The sequence below is a fragment of the Bubalus bubalis genome, chromosome 12, assembly GCF_019923935.1.
Source record: "Bubalus bubalis isolate 160015118507 breed Murrah chromosome 12, NDDB_SH_1, whole genome shotgun sequence".
Classification (NCBI taxonomy): domain Eukaryota; kingdom Metazoa; phylum Chordata; class Mammalia; order Artiodactyla; family Bovidae; genus Bubalus; species Bubalus bubalis.
Genome location: NC_059168.1, coordinates 86,483,934 through 86,504,146, shown reverse-complemented (window position 1 = coordinate 86,504,146; position 20,213 = coordinate 86,483,934).

Genomic DNA, 20,213 nt, shown 5'->3' with positions numbered 1-20,213 from the left:
AGCATCAATTCTTCGGCGCTCAGCCTTCTTCACAGTCCAACTCTCACATCCATACATGACCACAGGAAAAACCATAGCCTTGACTAGACGGACGTTTGTTGGCAAAGTAATGTTTCTGCTTTTGAATATGCTATCTAGGTTGGTCATAACTTTCCTTCCAAGGAGTAAGCGTCTTTTAATTTCATGGCTGCAGTCACCATCTGCAGTGATTTTGGAGCCCAAGAAAATAAAGTCTGAGACTGTTTCCACTGTTTCCCCATCTATTACCAGTGTGTAAATGCTTAAATGGCTAAAATAATGGAATACAAGATGGTAACAAACAAAAATACATCCCTTTGTCAACAAATACCATTGGAAAATGCCTAGAAAACATGAGTGGAAATTTGAACAGACAATCATTAGAACAAATTACTCAGTGGTAAGCTTACTGTATACAATTGGATAAAACTATGGATATTGCTTCTGTCTCTGGAAAAGGTCATGTTTTAAGAACGAGGTGCACAAACAGCTACTATTTTCTCCTGAGCCTTCAAAGGACAGACTACCCGGGAAGGTATTTTCTCAACCCTAAATGACCTCTTCAAAACAATGTGCTATTGAAAAACTCTGTGAGCAATTGGAGTTGCATTTTACTTGGAATTAAAAAAAAAAAATTCAGAATCAGGTTACAAAGATAGCAAAGCAGGGAACTCACTGCCCTTATCGTTAAGGAAGGCAGAGAGTGACACCAAAGAGCAAGGCAGCCAAAAGTGGTTAATTTTGTAAAAAAAAAAAAACAAAACTTTTAAACGTAGCAGAAGATTTTCAATAATTTGCAATGAGATAAGAGTGAACAAAATCTTCCATTCCACAGATATCCAAAAGTGATCAGGTGACAAAACGCTTAAAAGACCCACTGAACTGAGAACAGACAAAAAGCAAGTGTCCAAAATGTAGAGAGACTTTCTCTGATCACATGACCGTCACTTAGCAGATACTTCAAGCCTAGACACGCGTGTGCACACAATGCGTCCCTTCAGGAAAAAACGTGCTGTCCTGATAATTCTAAGAAAGGGCTTGCTTTAGTTTGTGCATTTGAGCATTTGAAAATTGAAAATGTTCCCATTGCTTTGTGATTTTTGAGAGGGATAACTGATGATCAAGTCATCAATAAAAAAAACTTCCATATCTGCACACTCCAAAAAGTGGAGTTGGGAACAACAGCAAAGACACTTGGGAACACAATTCTCTGTTTTAAAACCATCCCTATAAAGAGCCCTGGTGGGTTTTGAATATATTTATTAAAAGTGTAACCAAAAGCCTCTGGTTAGTTTGCCACAACAACAGATATACAACAGGGAAGATGGAAAGTTGTTCACTAGTTTTTAATGACAAAAAAAGGATCTTTATGTAATTGGTGGATTTATTTACTCATTTATTTGGCCTCACTGCACAGCCTGTGAGATCTTAGTTCCACAACCAGGGATTGAACCCATGTCCTCAGCAGTGAAATCGCAGAGTCCTGACCACTGGACCACCAAGGAAGTCCTTGTAACTGGTGGATTTAGAAGAGAAGCATGAATTTAGAAAGTGAAGCCCTTATTTGTTTGTTTGTACTCTACTGTTATATATTTATTTCACTTCGCATAATGTCTCCTAATTGTACCAGGTGTCAGAACTGAAACTTTCAAACTTATCTCCCTCTAGACACCACCACGCCCTTGACTGTTGCAGCCAGGCTAACCTATTGTTGCCCAAAATGCCTTTCACATATTTGCCTCTGACCCACTGCTCATTCTATTTCTCCCTTCTGGAATGTTCTTCCCTTGTTCCCACCAACTCAAGCCCTGCTCATGCTTGGAGCTCAGCTCGAACCTTCCCTTCAGGAAGCATTCTTGGATCACACCCCAGAGGGGGCTTTCTCTTTCCTGGGGTCCCTCAGCACTTGTAATCTGCATGCAGCACGCTGGGCTGTCCCCTGTGTGTGCACCCTGCTTCTCAGTCTCCAGGGCCTGCTCTTGAAGGAAGACTTGGCCTTGTGTGTCCCTGAAACCCCTGTGAGCTCTACCCTAGACCACCTGCACAGCAGGGGCCTGAAAAGGAAATGCAGAAATGCATAAACAGGGACTTCCCTGGTGGTCCAGTGGCTAGGACTTCACGCTCTCAATTCAGGAGGCCTGGATTCGATTCCTGGTCAGGGAACTAAGATCCCACATGCCGCAGTTAAGATCCAGAGCAGAAAAAAAAGAAAAAATATGCATGAACCATGGTACATTTCCTAAGAACCCCTGCCTTTGTAAGTCAATTAAGGAGACACTTTCTGTGTCTGTCAGCCCAGTCAGCAGTCAGGGGCTCCCAGGCCTGGAGCAGACACACCTCAGCCTTGAAGACTAGGAAGCCCTGGGTCACGCTCCAGCTGGGCCCCTCCGTGGCTATGTGACCTTGATGGGTCAGCCTCGAGTTTTTCATCTACAAAATGGGCATCTGCTGTAGGCTTTCTGGGGTCATTGGGCACAGCAGTTGGACACCACATGTGACGCATGCCCCACAGTCTGCAGCACTTAAAGGCACGAAGTCTACAGTGGGTGGGGGACTTGGACATAGTCCGCGGTGATGGTGCGCCTCCGCTGCCCACCCAACCCAGGGCTCTGGCCACGATGCTCACCCCAGAGCTCCGCTGTCCCTGGCTTTCTGTGACGGGAGCCCCACTCAGGGGCTGCAGGAACAAACTGAGTGTGGAAAACAAGAAAGAGATTCTGTGGGGTCCTTTCCCTGTGGACGCCATGTGACGGTCATAAGACCCTGGCCTCACCCCAACCCAAGCCACATGCCCGCCACTGCTGACTGGCTCTTTTTTTCTCAGGAAGAAAAGAACTGGAAAAAAACTAAAGTGTGAGGCTGGGCTCCAGGTCAAGGGACTACAGGGAGGTGCTGGGATCCGAAGCCCCCTGGTGCCCAGAGGCAGGGACGTCAACGTCCCTGTGGTCTGAGACTGCGGCTTCCACTCTGACCTTTCTCCCCAAAGCCAGGTTCTTGTAGCAACTGGAATTCCCAAAGCTCTTCTCACCAGTGACCCTTTTAGTTGACCCCACGGTTGGAAACAAGCCTCATTGTCAGAGAAGCCTTCGAGAGATCGTCCTAGGGTTTTCTCTCTAATTGTTAAAGATTTCTTATTTATCTATTTATTTTTATTGAAGCTTAGTTGATTAACAATGTTATGTTAATTTCTACTGAACAACAAATTGACTCAGTTATGCATATATATATATTCTTTTTTCTGTTCTTTCCCCTACGGTTTATCCCAGGTTATAGAATATAATTCCCTGTGCTAGTACTGTAGGACCTTGTTGTTGATGCATTCTATATATAATAGGTTTATTTATTTATTTTTATTGAAACATAGTTGATTTATAAGGTTGTGTTAATTTCTGCTGTATAGCAAAGTGACTCAGCTATACACATATATACGCTTTTTTTAAAAAGTATTCTTTTCTATCAGGGTTTATCACAGGATATTGAAAACAACAGTTTCTTTTTAAAGAATCTATCTAAAATGTTTCTTTCTCAATGGCAGAAGTAGGCAAACTGGCTTTGAAGAACTAGAAACAATAGGAATGTGTACAGAGGAAAATATAAAATTCCTCCCCTCCGCCTACCCCAAGCCAGAAGGACTGCCTGTGTTAAAAAGAGCGGCTGCCTTTCCCTGCAAAGGCAGCTGGCCTCGCAGCCCCGACGCCCTGCCCTACACGAGACGTTTCTTCCCCCAGGCTGGCTGTGGGCTGGCCTGGCCCTCCAGCTCCAGTTCCTCCCCTGTGTTGGCAGCGTGTGCTCCCTTCACCCGGTGGCCCCTGTCCCCTGTCCCCAGGCACTACAGCCACCGCACCAGGAGCCCTGCCCAGGCCCGGACAGCTGACCCCAGACCTTCCTTCCTGGAGGCCCTTCCTCTCCGGGATGCTGACCCACACATGGCTGGGGCCAAAGGCTTCACTCAGCAGCCTCTGGAGGAAACCTGCCATCTGGAAAGACTAGTGCTAAGAAGTGAGGTCATCCGGGTCTGCCATCGGCAGAAACTGGGTCAAAAGTGAGCTTGACATCCCTCAAAGGGCCTGTCTGGAACTTAAAATAGGGAGCTTTCAGAATGAAAAAAAGAGAAGGGTTATTGGACACAGCAGGAAGTCACGGTATAGATTTTTTTACTCCCTAAGGAACAGGATTTTGAAAGGTTGGATGAAATAAAATCAAAACACTAACTCCTACATACTAATAACGGATACCATTTACAATAGTATCAAAAATATATAATGTGATACATATTGCTACAACCGCAACCATACTATAATATATAAATGTGCCAAAGTAGCATGTTGTACACCTTAAATTTGCAGTTATATGTCAAATATATTCAATAATATTTTTTAAAAATATGAGACACTTGGGATATTTCTGACAAAAGCTATTAAAAAAAAACCCTAATATCTACAAAACATTGTGAAAGAAATGAAAGATAATCTAAATAAATGGAGAGTTATATTGTGGGAAAAAAAACAAACACTTATTATGTGCTAGCTGGATTGCCCAAGTGGCACAGCTAAAGAACCCAACTGCCAGTGCAGGAGACATAAGAGATACAGGTTCAATCTCTGGATCAGGAAGATCCCCTGGAGGAAGTCATGGCAACCCACTCCAGGCACTTCCTGATGCCATATTCCCTTGTCTAGAACTTAGTGACATGGTTATACCTAGCTCCAGGAAGTCTGGGAAGGGTAGTCTTTATTCCAGAAGGGCATGTGCTAGCTAGCGTTTGGGATTTCTATTGGCCAATGGGAAGAGGCGGTCTTGGGGCTGTGGTTACTATGTTGTGATAGCAGAAGGAAGTGTGAAGGTCTGGGAGACTGACCTGGGAGAAGCTGGGCTGTCAGGCCCCTTGACACCATGCCTAGCGCACACAGACCACAGTATGCTCTGCTTGGTTATACAGATTCTGAGACCCTCGGGCCGAAACGCCTGGAGGACACTTGTTCCCACTTCAGACCTCCTAGTGACATCGGTGGCCGCTCATGTGGCTGCCCCTCTTCTGTTTGAGCAGACCTGTGACATGTCGTCATCTCCTCCCAAGGCAGTTCTCACTTCTTTGACTTCAGTGGTCCTTCTGTAGCTTGAACTTAAGCAAGCCCACAATTTCTCAGTTCAGTTCAGTCACTCAGTTGTGTCTGAAGCTTTGCGACCCCATGGACTGCAGCACGCCAGGCCTCCCTGTCCATCACCAACTCCCGGAGTTTATTCAGACTCATGTCCATTGAGTCAGTGGTGCCATCCAACCGTCTCATCCTCTGCTGTCCCCTTCTCCTGCCTTCAATCTTTCCCAGCATCAGGGGGTTTTCCAATTTCTACCCAGGAATAATTAGGTTAAATTAAGACCCGAATGGGGGTATGGGTGTCATGCCAGGTGGGGGATGAAGAGACCATGAGAGGGGACTCCTTAGTGTGCACAGAGACCTCCGGGCACTCGGGGCTTAGTGTGTGTCCTGTGGGTGGTCAGGAAGGGTCTCCCCTCCCACTCAGAAGTGAGAGGAGGCCAGGAGGGGGCTGCCCAGATGAGGGGGGAGAGACAGGCTTGGGGTGGGCTTTACCCCAGGCTCGCTGGTCTGTGAGAATCTTTAGTACTGGGGTACACCTGGGTGCAAGCCCCATGTGGTGGCCCCACTGAGGTGAGCCGGATGGGCGGGGTGTCCCCTGCCCAGCTTCCCAGATCCCCACGTTGCCGCAGGCAGTGGGGAGCCCCCGAGCACCCCTGAAATGATGCTCCCCTTGTCCCGTCAGACCCAGCAGCCCTACAGATCATCTGACAAAAGGCCCAGAGCAGGGAGACAGCCCAGCCCTATGGCCACTTCCTGGGGGACCAGCCAGGCCTCAGGGGTCAGGCAGCTGCCTGCACAAGCCGGCTTTTCCCACGTTGACCCCTGAGAGTTCCTCCGCACAACCGAGAGGAAATACTCTCAACGCCAGCTGTCCGGGATACACGTGTCTGCAGCCTTTTTCCAGGGAGGGAGCTGCGGCTCACAGGAAGGAAGCCCAGCCCGCAGGAAGCAATACTGTGGCATCACTGATTTCTCAGTGGCTGAGTCCTCCAGTCCGTGAAAACGACTTCACAGCGCATCTGTCCCCAAACATGGGCTTTGCAGCAGTCCCCAGGGGACTGCTGCCCTGCTCCTCCAGCAAACAAGATGCAATGGAGGTCTGCAGGCCGGCCACATGCGTCTCCCCTCCTGCATACACGCAGCCTTGCTGCAGCCCTGTCTCACCCAGGGACCCCTACCTTCTGACCGGAATTACAAGGCAAGCTCCGTCAGCCACACATGGTCTTTCTGTCCGCTCTTCCTGAGGACTACAGGAAAGATCACGGATACCATCTGATCCTGCAGTGCATCCTGTCGAGGCCTGGGCCCGGGAGGGCGGAGATGGGTCCAGCCCCCTGCCCCGGCCCCTCCTAGGTACATTTTTTCAAACCAAGTGACTCTGTGTCGGCTGTTTGGTTGCCTAGGGACTACCGTAACACAGCACCACAAACCGAATGCCTTAAATGACAGAAATTCATCAGCTCATGAGTCTGGGGCTGGAGGACCAGGATCCGTGTGTCAGCAGGTTCCTTTGGAGGCTGTGAGGGAGAATTCTCTCAGGCCTCCCACCTCCTGTTGCTGGTGGCTTGCTGGCAATTTCTGGCATTCCTTGCCTGGGAGAAGCAACACTGGGATTCGGCCTCCATCTTCTCACGGCCTCTCCTTGGGTCTGCATGTGTCCGAAGTTCACCCTTTGTAAGAACACAGTCATCTCGGATTAGGATCCACCCTAAGGACCCCATTTTAACTTGATCCTCTGAACGACCCCATCTCCAAATAAGGTCACATTCATGGGTCACACTCATGGGTCTTGCAGGTTAGAACTTCAACATGTGGATTTGGGGGGAGAGTGGGGACAATTTAACCCACAATAGCAGATAAACTGGGCTTCTCTGGTGGCTCAGGGAGGAAAGAATCTGCCTGCCATGCAGGAGATGTAAGAGATGCCATTTCGATCTCTGGGTCGAGGAGATCCCCTGGAGGAGGGCATGGCAACCCACTCCAATATTCTTGCCTGGAGAATCCCGCGGACGGAGGAGCCTGGTGGGCTACAGTCCATGGGGTCGCAAAGAGTTGGACACGACTGAGGGATTCAGCACACATGGCAGATAGGCCCCCTAGCCACTTAGACTATCAGGCCCACCAGGGTGCAGGCTGCAGTTTCAGTCCTGGGCTACAGGCAGTTATCCAGGAAGAACAAGAGGGAGGCAAATGTGAACTCCATGGCGAGGTAACGACGGGGAGCCCGAGGGACACAGAGAGTCTGGTGAGTAAGGGCAGGGGAAGTGCTGAAGTCCCCACATTGAACCTGTTGGGTCCCTTCGGGGAAGTGAACCCCTCCGTCCTCAAGGTGAGAGGCTGGCATGGGAGGCTGGCGGGCTGGAGGCTCCCTTCACTCGAGGGGCACCCGCAGGTCCCCCCAGCCCTGGCCACACAGCCAGCTGCCCCGTCTCGAAGATGCAGGCGGCCTGGCCATGGGCCACCTGCGTTCGGAGCTTTCTCCACTCAGTGAAAGCCGGAGCATACCGCTCTATCCAGTGTTCTAGAAATACAGATTTTCCACTGTGCTGAGCAGCTCCCCAGGGATGATGACAGGAAAGTTGTTCAAACAGATGACACCAGTTGTGGTTTGAACTCCTTCAAGTTCTTCTGTACCGAGGGGCTGAGCTCCACCGTGGCTGAGGAGACGGTGAATCACGATGTGATTATATAAGGGGCAGTTATTAGGGCCAAGCAGAAGCTTTGGGAGATGGGGGTCCTTGCATCTCTGCCCAGTGGCTCAGGGCTTTCTCAGCCCCATTCTGGTGGCACGGCCAGGCTGAGCGGAGGGATCAAGCTGGCACTCACTCCTGGCAGCCACAGAGACCCCAGCAGCCCCTTAAGCGGCATGAAGCACCCGGTTCCAGTCCGGGACCTGGATCCATCATGTCTGGCTTGCATCTTCCCTAGGACGTGCGGCTCACCGCTGCTTCAGAGTTTCTGCAGAGTCTACAGGTGTGTTCACTCGTTGAAAACACCAAGTGGTGACAAGGAGCCTAATCTATGGAGCCTGACTGTGGGTGACGAACACCCACAAGAGGAAGAATTGGGATGTCTGCACAGTTGGAGGAATCTGACAAATAGACGGGCCGTGGCTCAGATGGGAAGGTCTACCATGTCCCTCGAATACACCACACCTTGTGCAATAACACTGGCTTGGGTTTTGCTCTCTTTTCTCATAACTGGTATTTAACATCCATACTCATTGTTTCCCTGAATGACGAAACTGGATCCACAGAGATCCATCAAGCACTGCAGACGAAATTCCTCCCAGAGAGGGGAGATGGGTGCTGGTGGGTGCAGGGAGGCACATGCAGTGCAGGAAGGGAAGGAGGCAACGTGGGTCTGCGGGGGTGCAGGGGGGCTGAGGGGGTTCATGAGACGCACGTGCATGGTGGGCAAAGCAAAGCAGGAGCACAGTGTTCTGGGCCAGAGGGGCCATGGTGGCCCCCAGCTCACTCCACCTCGGCAATCTCACAACAGCTCATGTCCTTCAGTCAAGCCAACAAAGTGAGGTCAACTTCAAGTTCTCAAGACTGAGGACATTGGCCCCGAGTTATCAGAGCTTCCAGATAACAGGAATTGGTCTTCTGCCCTCAGTTCTCAGTAGAAAACGGTCCAGAACAACTAGGAGAGCCTCCACACTTTCACTTCTGCAAAACGGTGGAATCTGACCCTGGGGCTTCCACAAGTGGAAAAGCACTGGCACCGTGTCTGGAATATTCTAGGTGCCCTGCCAGCAACAGGCCTTGTTATCAAGTTTGCTATTTATGCTCACAACCTCCCAAATTATCTGGTTAGTGGCACTGAATTAAGATAGTTCAGTTCAGTTGAGTCGCACAGTCGTGTCTGACTCTTTGCAACTCCATGGACTGCAGCACGCCAGGCCTCCCTGTCTATCACCAACTTCCAGAGTTTATTCAAACTCATATCCATTGAGTCGGTGATGCCATCCAACCATCTCATCCTCTGTCATCCCCTTCTCCTCCTGCCTTCAATCCTTCCAGGCATCAGGGTCTTTTCAAATGAGTCAGCTCTTCACATCGGGTGGCCAAAGTATTGGAGTTTCAGCTTCAGCATCAGTCCTTCCAATGAACATTCAGGACTGATCTCCTGTAGGATGGACTGGTTGGATCTCCTTGCAGTCCAAGGACTCTCAAGAGTCTTCTCCAACACCACAGTTCAAATGCATCAGTTCTTCGGTGCTCAGCTTTCTTTATAGTCCAACTCTCACATACATACATGACTACTGGAAAAACCATAGCCTGGACTAGATAGACCTTTGTTGGCAAAGTAATGTCTCTGCTTTTTAATATGCCATCTAAGTTGATAAGATATGCTGCATGCAAATTATTGCATAAAGACAATGGTGCTCAGAATCCGAGGATCATTTTCGAGCCTGCAGCAGAGCTAGAAAGATGAATGTGGAAGCAAGCAGACAGATCTGTGGTCATGTGACTACAAGTTCCTTTACACACTGCGGTGCACGGACTCTCTAGTCACTATTCACCCCGTGTTCTCCTCTTTTAGGGGAAGGAAACAGGCTCCCATCTGAGGGGACTCTCTTTGAGAATTGTGGTCCCCTTCACTTAGAAGCTTTGGTCCTGTGGTATGAAAAGCCACCGTGACCTCAGCTGGTGCACAGGGGCATGGAGCAGAGGGCAGGGTTCTGCCTGGAGCCAGCCTGAGGCCACAGTGGGCGAAGTGGGCTTCCTACTTACTGGGATGCCTCTGTTTTTTATAATCAAGTCTTTTGATTTAACTGGGGTAACAAGAAAGGGGCTTCTCTGGTGGCTCAGACAGTAAAGAATCTGCCTGAAATGCAGAAAACCCAGGTTCAATCTGTGGGTTGGGAAGATCCCTTGGAGGAAGGCGTGGCAACCCACTCCAGTATGCATGCTTGCCTGGGAAATCCCATGGACAGAGGAGCCTGACAGACTAACAAGAAAAGCCCTGTGAGTAGAGTTCCCTTGGCTGGTGTGAAGGGTGTCAAGACCAGACTGCCCAAAGATGTATTGGTTTTACTGGACGTGCAGTTACCTTCAATAGGACTGGGGTGGGGGGGGCAGTGGTCATGGTATTGCACAGGCTCCACTCCAAGTGAAGAATCACAAATTCACCTGTGTGTGAAGAGTCCTCCAGATACTGCTATGCAGAGATCGGGGACTGGAGGCTGGAGCTGTAAGCCACCCTGGATGCAGATATCCAGCTCTGGTCTCCAGTTTTCTCTCCTTTCCTCCTGTTCCCAGTCTGGCACCATGAGACACCTGGGTAACCCAGATCCCCTTTCCTGGAGCATGAAATGCCTAAGAATAATGGCAACCTACTCCAGTACTCTTGCCTCAAAAATCCCTTGGATGGAGGAGCCTGGTAAGCTGCAGTCCATGGGGTCGCTAAGAGTCGGACACGACTGAGTGACTTCACTTTCACTTTTCACTTTTCACTTTCATGCACTGGAGAAGGAAATGGCAACCCACTCCAGTGTTCTTGCCTGGAGAATCCCAGGGACGGGGGAGCCTCGTGGGCTGCCGTCTATGGGGTCGCACAGAGTCAGACACGACTGAAGTGATTTAGCAGCAGCAGCAGCAGCAGTCAGCAGAGGTATGTGCATACCTTGATTTCTGTTCCCAGGTATGTGTGTACACACAGATACAAATCAAATAGAATAAGGGGTAGATATCCAGTATAAAGAAATCTGAGTGCCGAAGAATTGATGCTTTTGAACTGTGGTGTTGGAGAAGACTCTTGAGAGTCCCTTGGACTGCAAGGAGATCCAATCAGTCCATCCTAAAGGAGATCAGTTCTGGGTGTTCACTGGAAGGACTGATGTTGAAGCTGAAACTCCAATACTTTGGCCACCTGACGTGAAGAGCTGACTCATTTGAAAAGACTCTGATGCTGGGAAAGATTGAGGGTGGGAGAAGAAGGGGACAACAGAGGATGAGATGGTTGGATGGCATCACCAACTCGATGGACATGGGTTTGGGTAGACTCCGGGAGTAGGTGATGGAAAGGGAGGCCTGGCGTGCTGCGGGTTCATGGGGTCACAAAGAGTCAGACATGACTGAGCGACTGAACTGACCTGATCCAGTATATTGGGGACTTCCCAGGTGGTGCTAGTGGTAAAGAATCCACCTGCAGTGCAGATGTAAGAGATGCGGGTTCAATCCTTGGGTTGGGAAGATCCCCTGGAGGAAGGCATGGCAACCCACTCCAGTGTTCTTGCCTGGAGAATCCCATGGACAGAGGAGCGTGGAGTCACAAAGAGTCAGAAACAACCGAAACAAGTTAGTATTCAGACATGCATCGAGTATATAAAACTACAACTTAACAACAACAACAAAAAAACCCCAAACTACCCAATTTAAAAATGGGCAAAGGACCACAGTGGGAAGCCTGCACAGCAACAAAGAATAAAACAGAGCAGAGAAATTTCCCCCGTGAACAGCACGGGACGTTGTCGCTTGTGCTGAGAATGGCATCTTCCGTGAGCCTTTGGCAGAGCAAGCCTCGCCGGGCATCAGGGCCTGAGCCTGGGCTGGGGAAGAGTGGGTGCTGTGACAGAGTAGGAGGCTGGCTCGGGGCCCCCGCTGGGCTGCGGGCTCCCTCAGGTCCCGGCTGTGCTAGTGCAGGCCAAGAGCGCGGAGGACAGAGGGGAGCCTAGAGTTGAGTCATCGGCAGGATGTACACAGATCCGTGGAGGGCCTCCAAACTTGGCAGCCGCCGAGGAAATGATTTTCAGTTTTTTGTTTTTTTTTTTTTGACTCTCATCTCACCTAGACACTCAGCTGGGACTCTGCTTCCTATTTCAAGATGTTTCCAAGCAGTTGCGTTTGCAGAGACCTTCATAAACACACGTCCAGGGGAAGGAACCAGAAGAAAGCAGGCTTTCTCCAGGCCTGCCGGTCAATTCCCTTGGCCCCAACATGCCTTGAGTGTTTTAACAGGAACATGGTGGTGGAGGCCAACCGAGAGGGTCAGGAAGCCGAGAGACTCTCTGCGCTGCTTTCTGGACTTGATCTCTGGCCATGAAATGACTGTAAACAGGAACAGGAATCAGAAGACTTACTGAGCATCTATTTACCGGCACCTGCAGGGCCTCCCCGAGAGGCTGGCAGAGGAGGAAGGAAGGCCAGCCTTCCCCACCTGATGCCAGTTAATTGTCCCCTTTCTCATGTGGCATTTCCAGGTTCTCAGGGGGAGGCTGAGGACCGGTGTCTGGATGGGGCCTCTGATTACTCTCTCATGGGCCATCCAGCTCGCTTCCCTCTAGCCCCACCCTCCCCAACGTGGCTGGGAGGTGGTCCCCGAGCGAGAGCCCTTGGTGCTTCCAGCCTGCAGAGCCGAAATTCTTGAGCTTCCACCTCAAAAACCATTCACTACTTTGCCTGTTCTATGGCTTTGTTGTTTTTTTTTTTTTTTTTTTTTTTTAATACACTTAGTGTTTTCTAATAGTTTCAGGTTTACCAAAAAATTGAGAATATGATACAGGGTGTCCCTGCACCGGTTTCTGCTCTTGGAAGCATCTTAGATCCACATGGCACATTTGTTATAGTTCACGCCCCAATGTGGGTACGTTATCTTTAAGTCCAAAGTTTACTCAGATTTCCTTGGTTTTATTTATTTATTGGCCCCGAGGCACGTGGGATCTTAGTTTCCCGACCAGAGACTGAACCCGCTCCCCATGCAGTGAAAGTGAGGAGTCTTAACCACTGGAACACCAGGGATGCCCCGGATTTCCTTGGTTTTTAAATTGAAGTCCTTTCTCTGTGCCAGGACCCCAGCCAGGTCACCACATGACCTTTAGCACCATGTCTCCTTAGGTTCCTCTTGGCTTAAGTTTCACCTGGATTTTTGTCTCCCTCCTTAGACTGGAAGCTCCTTAATGGCAAAAAGTGCCTCCCAACCCCTCACAGTACCCTCAAATGTGCTTTGCCCATCAAGAGGCCCAGAGACATGGAAGGGCTGTGCCTGGAACCTCGGCCGTGGGTTGTGGCTGTTTCCTCCTAGCAAACGTCCAGACAATAAGATCAAGTGAGTAACAACAGCAGTCATTTCTGGAGAACCGGGGTTCTGGGGGAATTTCACTTTCCTTGTTACATTTCTATAACGTTTTGTTGTTGTTGTTCAGTCAGTAAGTTGTGTCCGACACTTTGTGACCCCATGGACTGCGGCACAGCAGGCTTCCCTGTCCTTCACCATCTCCTGGAGCTCGCTCAAAAACTCATGTCCATCCAGTCGGTGATGCCATCCAGTCATGTCATCCTCTGTCATCCCCTTCTCCTCCTGCCTTCTATCTTTCCCAGCATCAGGGTCTTTTCCAATGAGTCAGCTCTTTGTGACCAAAATATTGGAGCTTCAGCTTCAACATTAGTCCTTCCAATGAATTGTCAGAGTTGATTTCCTTTAGGATTGACTGATTTGATCTTCTTGCAGTCCAAGGGACTCTCAAGAGTCTTCTCCAGCACTGCAGTTGAAAAGCATCAATTCTTCGGCACTCAGCCTTCTTTATAATGTTTAAAGCACTTTAAATAATCAGCATGTATTTCTCTCCTAATTAGAAAGAATAAGGTAAAGTCAGGTTCCAAGTTGGGGCCTGACGGTTTAAGAACACAGCCTGGGCAGGTTCTCTCAGCACTGGAGGTGCCCAGATGTCACCCCCTTGACAGACGAAGAGTCTGGTGCCCCAGATATGGGGCAGCTGCCTGGGGTGACCAGCAGGTCCAAGAGGAGCCCAGAGCACAGTGGGCTGGCTCCTTCCAGTCCTCACCCAAGCAAGGTGCCCGGAAAGACAAAGACTTCAAAGCTGTTGGATATGAATGAAATCTGACACATGCCCACAACCCAGTTTCCTCCTGAAGCATTCCGGGTCCCCATATTCCATTTCTGAAAAGAAACCCTTGTTGGGATGAGCGAGGCGATGCGGTGATGGAGGAAGGAACGCTTGAGGTGGCCAAGTCACACTTGGGCTCAAGATGCTGCCAGGTCGCCCTTGCTCCAGAATCGAGGCACCCCCCCACCCACACCCCACCGTGCCCCCCACGAGGCCTTCCACCTCCCAGCACAGCTGCTGCCTGTCATTCATGTCTGTGCCTGGAGACTTCAGACTCTATTCCCCACTCTCCAGGGCGTCCTGGCACTCCTCACCCCAACCCTGCCCTGCATTGCCTAGCCCCATCCTGCTTTTCTTGGCTCACTTGTGTCCCCACGGAGGGAAGGACCTGGCCTTATCTGTCTCTTACATGTCCCCCATCTCCCATCCACTGTCTGGGGCAATGCCAGGCACACACTTGAGGGCTCGAACACACCTTGCCTGTAGAGTTCGAAAAGTAAACTGATGGAACAAGTATTTTCAAGTATAATTGACAGAAACTCTGAAGCCTCAAGCCCTGTTTAGAGACCATGTCCTAATAAGGGAAGCAGGCAAAATAAGCCAGGTCTCTAGGGCCGGATTGCCTTCAGCTTCGGGGGCTTCTCCTCCAACCCATCACAGCCACGCCCACCTGGCTGCCATCTGCATTAGCCCTGACCTGGTGACCATCTGCCCAGCCAGGGCCCTCGGGGAGAAGTGGGCGAACAATGAGGTTTTTCCACCAGACATTCTGCAGCGTAGATATGATGGAAATATTTTTGAAAACTGCTGAGCTGGAAGTCAGATTTATTGATAAGTATTGTGTGTCATTCTTTAAACTGCAAATATGCTTTTAGAAAGAAACTGGGATTCTGAAATCCAAGTGAGAAAGGACAGAGATGAATGTGTGCAGGAAAGATTTTCAAATTCACCCAAAACTCAGGCTTTATTCTCATCAAGAAAACCACACAGAAAGGAACAGAAGGCATTTTCCTATTTGGGGTCTTGGCAACATCCCAAGCAAGGGAAGGGAGACCCCAGTGACCACCAGGCAGCGGGAAGAAAGAGATTCAGGAAGTGAGTTCTCAGGTCTTTATCCAGAGCCTTCTCTGAGATGTTCCTTCAAAAACAGAGGCAGTGGCAATAGTGGCAAAGAACCCACCTATCAGTGCTGAAGACGCCAGAGAGGTGGATTCAATCTTCGGGTTGGGAAGATCCCCTGGAGGAGAAAATGGCAACCCACTCCAGTGTTCTTGCCTGGGAAATCCCATGGGCAGAGGAGCCTGGCAGGCTACAGTCCATGCGGCTGCAAAGAGTAGGACATGACTGAGCGCACAGGGGACTCACGAGGAAGAGGACTGGTGAGGACTTGGCTCCTGCTGATGAATCAGTGGTGGCACAAATGGGGTCAGGCAGTGGGGAGTGAAGCCTAGGACTCCACCAACTGTTTCCATGGTGATGGAGCCTGTGACCCAAGCATGGATCCCACTTCACTAACATTTGAGGCCGAGTCTCCACCATGGTGCCACCCTGTCACACAGTCAGGTGGCTGTCCTGTGGGCAGAACCCACCGGAAGGTCGCTCCTGCAGTGTTGCTCCTTTCACGTCACCTACCTGGTCCACACTGGGCCAACTGTGCTGGCCAGACTGGCGAGGGAAGAGGGGAGAACAGAGAAGGGGGGAGGGTGTTTGTTGTTGTTTACTTACTAAGCTGTGTCCGACTCTTTACAACCCCATGGACTGTACCCTGCCAGGCTTCTCTGTCCACGGAATTCTCTAGGCAAGAATACTGGAGTAGGTTGACATTTCCTTCTCCAGGGGATCTTCCCAACCCAGGGATCGAACCTGCATCTCCTGCATTGGCAGGTGGATTCTTTATCACTGAGCCACCAAGGAAACCCCGTGGATGTTTAACATCCACCAGATCCTATCATTTTCTAGGCAGTGTCTGCTTCTTTGGGCTTCCCTTGTGGCTCAGCTGGTAAAGAATCTACCTGCAATGCAGGAGACCTGGGTTTGATCCCTGGGTTGGGAAGATCCCCTGGAGAAGGGAAAGGCTACCCACTTCAGTATTTTGGTCTGGAGAATTCCATGGACTGTATAGTCTATGGGGTCACAACATAAGTCTTGTTCTTTATGCACTTTATCTCATTAAATGGCCTTGGGAGGCAGAAACATGTATGTCCATTTGACAGAGAAAGAAATCCAGCACATTTCTAGATGTGGTAACCTGCAAGCCCAGCTGTTTCCTTAGCTGGTAGTACCTGGGGACCCGAAAGTGGGAGGCACCGCTGTGAGCAAAGTCCATGCCCCAGGAAGGTGTTGCTATGGTTAACAGTAGCAGGAAGGAGCTCAACCCACGTGTTTGATAAAGCTTGCAAAGCTCCAGGCCAATCTGATGGCCTTTTTGCACAGGTGCCCCCCCAACCCCCGGCCTTACCTGATGTCACCACTGTCTCTAGAGGGTCCAACAGGAGCCAGAACAGGGGGAGACGTGCAGTGTGTTCTGTCCAGCTCCCTTTCCCTTTATCAGCATCAGTTAAAACAGGGCTGCTCAGGGTGGACACAGCCCATCTCCTGGGCTGCCAGAGCTGGGTGAGTTAATTGGAGGGTTTAGGGTGGAGACGATAGATGGCCCTGTGAATGGACACACCAAGGTTTAGAAAGTAATAACATGACTTCCTTGGTGACCAGTGGTTAGGACTCTGTGCTTCCAATGCCAAGTGTTTGGGTTTGATCCCTGGTCAGGGAACTAAGATACCACATGCCATGCTGCAGGGCCAAAAACAGTAAATGAAAATTTAAAAAAGGATATTGCTAAATTTAAAACACAACCAAAAAGAAGAAGAAAAGTAATAATAAAAGCTGAGGAAGAACAGAAAGTGAGGAGACACGAACAGAAGCCTCAGATGGTGTGGCCCCTGGGGACTTACCCTGAGGGTGAGCGGGTGGGTCTGAGCCCCCAACCTGAGGTTTTTCATATAGTTTCATGGAGGGTCTGTTACTCAGCTCTCCTTGAAGAAAGGAGAACATGCTGGTTTCCCTTCATGTGGGGCTACATTTGACTACATGAAAGGCAAAGACCCTACTTCCAGGCCAAACCCTCAGGGGAAATAATTATTTTCTAGCAGACGTTTCTTAAATGACTCTTCAAAGATCCATGCCCCATTTCCCACTGGCAGCAGGAATGCCACCCACCCCCCACCCCCGCCATCCTGGTGGCTGAAGAGAGAGGCCCACGGATCTGGAACCATCTACCATTACTGAGGGCCACCATGTCTGCCAACCGGGAGCTCTAATTAGGGAGGAGGGCTGAGTGTCAGCTTGGCTGGGCCATGGGTACCAACTTTCGGTCAGGTGTGTATGTGAGGTTGTCTCTGGTTGAGACGCGCGTTCGAATGGGGTAGACCGGGCGAAGCAGATGGGCCTCCCCAGGGTGAGTGAGCCTCGTCTGGTCATCTGGAGTCTGAACGTAACAAGAAGGCAGAACTAAAGGGAACTCCTCACGCCCGACTGCGAGCTCGGACACCGGTCTTTTTCTGACCTTTGGACTCAGACTGAAAAACTGGCTCTTCTTGGGAAAGACCCAAGCCAGCTTGCTGGCTGCATGGCTTGGGACTTGTCAGCCTCCATCATCACATGGGCCAATTAACTGCTAATAGTAAATCTCTTTATGTAGATGTAAAATCTCCTATTGGTTCTGTTCTCTGGGGAACCCTGACTAATAGAGTCAGCATGGTTAATAGCGTGACCATGTCTCCAATTTATGCAGCCCAACAAACACCCAGAGCCTGTGGAGTTCATTAACTCAGAATCATTAATTAAGTGCCTGCTGTGTGCACGGGAGAATAACCACACAGGTCTCGCCACAGACACAGAAGTTAACAGTCGCAGCAGTAGCTGGATGTCCACAGAAGACCACTAAGGCAACTAGGGAGTAGGGAGCTTCTTGGTTACAACAGAAACCAGCGAAATAGAGTTCACTTATTATTGTGCGAGTTATAGCCATGCCTCTTCTACGTGTTTTTCAAACAAACTTGTTGTCATGGTAACTCTCTTAAAACAAGATGCAACAAGGTTTAAAGAGCCTGAGAGCTAATTACAATAGTGCTTTATATTTAGTTACACCTTTCTTCTGAGGAGTTTAATGGACCTCATTCATTAAGCTCCATCCTCTGAAGTCTTTAGGGGACAGATATTATTAAACCATTTTACAGACATAGACACCAAGGCATGGATGGGTTAAGTGACTTGGCCACTGACAGGCAGCTTAACCAGGAGCAAGCCTGGGCCAGACCCACGTCTCCTCGTTTCCTTCTGTTTTCTCTACTCATCCGTCTCCAATGGGGGTTTTGTAAGCCCTTCATCGTGAAAGGCTCAGTTTCCCAGAGCGTGATTGGGGTACCCCAGATTCTGCCACCATCCCTGTGCAGAAAAATCTGCTCAGCCCGGGAGGCTCAAGGATGGCAGGAATGGGGGGTGGGGAGAGGAGAGGCAGGGCTGTTGGGGGTCTGCAGGAGGCGCTGCTACCCGGACTCTCAGCCCGTGGAGCCAACATCTACAGGCATGGGAGGCTCACACACTTGGCCAGGGGCGCTGGGGCCTCAGGGCACGCCTGACACCAAGTGGCTCCCGCTTCAGTCACAAGAGTGACAGTGCCAGCCACACTGGCCAACAGGCTGTACCGTCAACATCCCAGAGAAACCCTGTGCTGGGGCCTCTGCTCAGCAGCTCTTGGAGGGGGCCCAGATCAGAGGAGCAGCTATGATGTCAGAAACCAAGGGGCTCTGCTCATCTCAGAGCCGCCAAAAGACAATCTGATTCTCAAGCTCTCTGAGGGTTTCTCCAGCCTCTCTGCCTGGAATGTTCTTCCCCTCCTTCAAGCCTTTTTCAGATCTCACCTTCTCAACAGGGGCTATCCTGACCAAGCCTCATCAGCCCAGTGACGGCCCCTTCTCACTCCCTGTCTCTCCCTGAGCCGGCCCTCATGGCTCTCATCACCTTCACAAAGCCTGTGAGGTATTGTCTGTTCCCTCCATGAAAATGCAAGTTCTGCAAGAAGGTAACCCTTGCACAGTGTCATCAATAGATACTGATAGGAACCATGATTTCTGACTCAGGCTATTGGATGAGCAACAAGGGGGAGGAACAAGGGGCAGGGGGTCCCTGCCATGTTCTGGGTGTGTTGACTTGAGACTCTAGCAGGCACACAGATGAAGGGTGAGAGGCTGTTGGTAGGGGACATGGTCCTGAGAAAGAAGGAGGAAACCTGGGCGCGCCTGCACCTGCACAGGTGGGTGAAGACGAGCCAAGGGCCAGACAGTGCCCAACACGCAAAGGAGTCAAGCAGCGGGGAGGAGAGGGTCTAAGATGCGGAAAAATTGAGAGGTGAGCCCCCCTGGTCTACAGGGCTTCAGTAGAGGAGTGGGGGAGGACATCAGGGGAAGGGAGGCAGGGAGGGGGACCCTCAACTCGCCTTTCAGAAACCCAGGCTGGGGGACGGAGGTTTCCACTCAAATTTTAACTCACAATTGGAGCATCTGAAACAGGAGGAAGGCCCTTGGTCAGCCGGGTGTGTCGGCAGAAGCTGGACCTTGAGTTCAAAGGGACAGGACAGGGGAAATCCAATCAGGCAGGTGTGAGGGCCTGCTGAACGTCAAGGTCGGTCCCATCAAATTCCGAGAGCCTAGGATTCGTGATGCTGCCCTGAGTCTGAAAGAAACCCAAGGCTACTAGGAAAATACAGTTGGCCTTCCTCCCACCCAACAGGAAAGTGTATGGCCCTCCAACTTTGAAGTGCCATCTGGGTTTCCATAATAGGCTCGGGTCTGGATTCCAGCACCGTCAGAAAACAACAACTTCCTGCCCAATTAAGACGTGTGTATGGAGGGGTGGAGGGGAGGGGTTGGGGGGCAGTGGGGGTTGGTAGGCAGGAAGGCCTGGAGCCCATGGGTGATTTCCAGCCTCTGCAGGAGTCTGAGCAGCAGGACACCCCACAAACACCCTGAGATGTGTCCCTCCCAAAACCTGGCTCCAGGACATCGTATCTTCAAGGGCAAGGACAGAATGTTTTCTAATAAATTTCCATTCACCCAGGATGTGCTGATGATGAAGGTTAAGTCTTAAGTAGGAGGCAGGACCCTAATTCCCAAAAGAATTCTTTCAAATCTGTTAGACTTTTATTGCACTAATTTTAGAAAATTTACATGTGGATAAAAAAAATGAAT